The sequence below is a fragment of the Mercurialis annua genome, linkage group LG7, assembly GCF_937616625.2.
Source record: "Mercurialis annua linkage group LG7, ddMerAnnu1.2, whole genome shotgun sequence".
Taxonomy (NCBI): Eukaryota; Viridiplantae; Streptophyta; class Magnoliopsida; order Malpighiales; family Euphorbiaceae; genus Mercurialis; species Mercurialis annua.
This window is the reverse complement of record NC_065576.1, coordinates 47,829,258-47,833,983: the sequence shown is the minus strand read 5'-3', so window position 1 is coordinate 47,833,983 and position 4,726 is coordinate 47,829,258. Positions and strand designations below refer to the sequence as shown.

The 4,726-nt window shown below is 33.8% G+C and overlaps 1 pseudogene; it reads right to left on the bottom strand.

The window, feature by feature from the left end:
* Positions 1 to 279: 279 nt before the first annotated feature.
* Positions 280 to 4,354, bottom strand: LOC126656482 (receptor-like protein EIX2; annotated as a pseudogene).
* Between the last annotated feature and the right edge of the window lie 372 nt (positions 4,355 to 4,726).

The following is a 4,726-nucleotide window of genomic DNA, read 5'->3' as shown; positions in this document are numbered from 1 at the left end:
TAATAGTCGCTCATAAATCCCAATTCACACACTACAAATTGACTAAGGATGTATGGAAAAGCTGAAATGGAAAATACTAACGCGGGGAAAATGGCGAAATACGCATATTTTATAAAGATAGAGTTTCGAGTTTCAAAAAAATTTCCGAAAATATAAATGAAATGTCAAAACGCAAGATTAAAGATATTACGGTTAAAGTATAATTAAAAAGTGATTTGAAAAAAATCCAAAGGGAAGAAAAAAGTAATAATGATTTAATTCCTTTTATGAAATACAATCTCAATTTCTCCTCTTAAATAGCCTTTGAAATTGTTCAACATTCACAGAAATAATAAAAAATAGTTTCTTTTTCCTTTCATCTATGAATTCAAAATACACTTGTCTCCAAGACTTTTTAATGACTAATGTACCACAAACTGCCCAAAATCCAAAGATAAACCCTAGCCCCATACTTACATAGAACCATAAAATTTCATGTTCATCTTCATTTTCATCATTATCACCACTCTCATTTTCCTCACTTCCTCTTGAGCAACTGGCTGTCAATGGTGGCCCACATAATTCTTTATTACCCTCGTAAATTGAACGATCGTCGAAAGTTAAGAACTGATTAGCTGTTGGAATTCGACCCGACAAGTTATTGTGTGACAAGTTCAGATAGCTCAATGAAGTCAATGAAGACATACTCATAGGAATAGGTCCTGAAAGATTGTTATATGATAGGTCGAGACTTTCGAGCCATCGCATTTTTCCAATATTGTCGGGTATTTTTCCTGTCAAGTGATTCCAGGATAAGTTCAATGTTCCCAAGGCTGAAAGATTTGTTATTTCTTCAGGTATTTTTCCTGAAAAACTGTTGTGGGATAAGTCTAAAACGTTAACAAGAGGAATAATTTTGGTGTATTCGTTTTTTCGACCCTTGACTACCAATTCAAGGCGTGACGAAAATTCAATATGCTGAATTGATGGATATGAGTTGAAACGCCTGGTGGATAAACTTTTCAGATCTGGCAAATTGCCTAAACATTCAGGAATGGAGCCTGATAAGTTATTATTTGCAAGGTCCAAGATATGAAGATTCTGAAAATGACAGAGTTTTTCAGGAATATTTCCTGTCAGAATATTGTCTCTTAGACCTATATATGCTAATGGCGGTAAATTATCTGAAATCCAATCAGATATAGTTCCGGTGAATTTATTATATCCAAGATCAAGATATAACAAGCTTTTTGTGCAATTCTTCAGGTTATCAGAAATCTCTCCGAAAAGATTATTCCTACTCAATTTCAGCGAATAGATTGTTACTCGACAAATCTAAGACCATTAACCATTGCAGACCTTTCGGATTCGATGGGATGTTTCCTGAAAGCTGATTTCTTGATAAATCAAGAAAATTTAGATTCTGTATGTCATTTATGGAATCTGGGATGCTACCATTCAAGAAATTATTTGAAAGATCCAGGTTTTGTAACTCTGGCATGAGTTCTCCAATGTTTGAGGGGATTGGACCTGACAACAAATTATACCTGGTAGAAATATTGATTGATTAGTAGGTGATGAAATGACTAGAACTACTCATTTGGGTGGTTGACCTCAAATAATTATTTCTTGATTATATTCTTTATATTTTCGACATATTCACTAAACGTACCGACTTTTTTCATTTATGTCACAACAGTTCAAAAAATTATTCTAGCATAATTTCAATAATTACATTTCAATTGTAGTCAACTAGACATGTTTTTGTTTTTCAAAGCCAAACATTTTCATAAACTTTTTCATTTATGACTCTCTTTTTTTCTCAGCAGAAATACAATTGGATTAAAAAGTTTTATCATAAAAAATTGAAAATGCATGGTATGTTTTTGAGAAATTGGCTACAATTGAAATGAATTTATCGACATTGCTTAAAAGTTGAGTTTTTTAAGAGGCTATAGCCTATAATATAAATGCAAAAAAGTTGAACATTTTTGAGTAATTAGACCTATATTTTATAAATATTAGATGTGCTAAAGAATACCTCAAAGAGAGACCAGTCACATTTGGCCAAAGTGGAATCGAACCTTCCAACCGGTTAAACCCCAGATCAACCCATGCTTCTGAAATGCTGCCCATGTTTGTCAAGCTAGGAAGCTTCCCCTGTAATTGGTTTATGGAAAGATCCAACCACTCAATGCTTGGTGATAATGTCCAAAGCCAATCAGGAATTCTGTCAGCAATTCCAACATTTGATAGTATAATTCTAGAAATTTGGTTTTGAGTTCTTAACCACACAGGAAATTTTGGGCCAATTTGGCAATCATCAATTGCCAAGTTTGTTAGATTAAAAGGCGGCTTCCATTCAGATTTCACATTGAAAATTAAAGAATCTGAAGCAGATGATGATAATTGAAAATATCCGAGGCTCGTCAGATTCTGAAAATGACCCTCGGTCATAATTCCTTCCCATGAATTTCCGTAAAGTCCTAACAGAAATAACCTCGAAAGCTGCCCGATTGTTTCTGGAATAGTCCCTTTCATCTTGTTGAATGACAGGTTCAGAAAACTTAAACTCGATAAATTTCCGACAGATTTCGAAAGTGAACCTGAGAATGAATTATGATGAAGCTGAAGAGTATCTAACTTTTCAAGCAACCACAGGGATTCAGGCAAATCTCCTATAAAATTGTTTGAACCCAAATCTAAAATCTCTAGCTTCGTTTCGCTACATCCAGCGAAAACATCATCAATGAACTCTGTTATTCCGCCGCCAAGAAAGTTAGACGATAAATCTAGAGATTTCAAGTTGCACAATCTTCTCCTTTCCGACGACGTCTCAGGAAATTTTCCAGTAAGTTGGCAATCAGAAAGCTGAATTCTCTCAAGTGTGCTTATATTAAACAACCATTGAGGTAATACTGATGAGCTAAAATTATTGCCGGCAAGATTCAGGACTAAAAGCGACGAAAAATTCACAGTTTGTAGATATTGCGGAATGTATTCGAGTTCAGTATCGGAAAAATGCAGTTCCGACAACGAAGGAAGCATGTTAACTGCTTGCAGCCAATTAGCTGAAGCTTTACTAAGGTTTAAACCTGATAAAGCAAGATACTGAAGAGAAGAGAGACCAGAAAGCCAGGTTATGTCTGAAACCCAGAGATTTGTTCTAGAAGATAAACTTGTAAGATCTAGATGAATTAAATTTGACAGATTTCCGAGATGTGACGGAACCATGCCGGAAAATGAAGCTCCGGATAGGTCGAGATGCGTCAGGTTTTTTAAGGAACCTAAAAACTCTGGAATTGAAGTTCCTTGGAAATTGTTTTGACTCAGGTCTAGGTAATTTAAATTTGTCAGGTTAAGTAGAGATGGATTTAATGTACCGCCTAGACATTTCTTTGTAGATGTTGGATCGCTTACATTGACAAAAGAACAAGCACTTAAGCTTTGAAGGTCTAGCCTGATAACATTTCCTGTAGAACAAATAAAATATTTTTTAGGGGCAACTATTTTTAAAATTCAATTACTTGCGTAATTTATCAACTAGTTCCAATTTGAAAAAGGTTTAATGCAAATATGCAATCGTGTCCAAACTTTTGCATTCAAATTTTTGTGTTTTTATATGAGTTGCTACAAAACCATAAATATGGTCAGATTTTCGTCATAATAATCCTTTTCTAAATTCGAATTGCATCATAAAAATCTGGTTATAATTGATAAAGGGCGTACAAATTTAAATTTTAAAAGTGAAACTCAAAGATTTGGACTCAACTGCAACAAATTGTTTTAGTTGAGATATAACTGTAAAATTTTGAAAAAAATTATCACAATTGATAAATGCAAATATTTGAATTTATAAAATAATTTGTAAATATTTTTTTTTTTGAAAATTAATTTGTAAATATTTTATTGTGATTTCATAAAGTTGGATAAAATAAAAATATTAAGGTGAACAAATTAAATTATTTAATGCTACATTAATATTATTTAAAAATTTAAATTTATAAGCAGACAATTATTCATTGGATTGGAAAAGTTCACTTAAATATGCATTTCGATAAATCTACACCATTCACTGCAAATAAAGGTGTACATTAATTTACGCTAATCCTTATTATGATCTATGTAGGTCCGTCGTACCTGTAAGGTTGTTGCAGCTGACGCCCATCCAGCTGCAGCAATCTTCACCAATCCAAGAGGAAAGCCAGCCAGAAGGATCTTTCAGACTTTCTTTAAACTTGAGGAGTGCTTCCTTCTCCATTGGAATACATCTTGCAAAATTAGAGTTGGTCTTTTTAGCGTCCAGTACTGTTAACTCAGTTAGAATTAAAACAAGATAAAGAAACTGTAGAGTGATACTGATCCTGCAAGCCATTTTTTGTTCAAAAAGCTAAGTTAGGGACAAATTTTGTGCTATTGTTTCTATTTAAGCAAGCAAAGAGTTGACTATTTCGTTGGTTCTTTTGGAAGATTTTAAGGTTGTGGGCAACATGTTGGACTATGATAATGATACCTGTTGGCTTAAATATGAGTTTCTATTTAATTACTTGTATAATGAACATGCATCTTCAAGCTTTATAGACAACTCAAAGCAGGAAAATGCAACTACCAGGAGTTGGTACAAGTGGTAATTAGCGGTTTGATATCACTTAAACAAGATTCCGGGTTCGAGCCTTGTGAATGCAGAAAATTTTCGCTGACAGACTCACCCACCATGCCAAGAGCGAGACGCGGATCGTATCCAGAT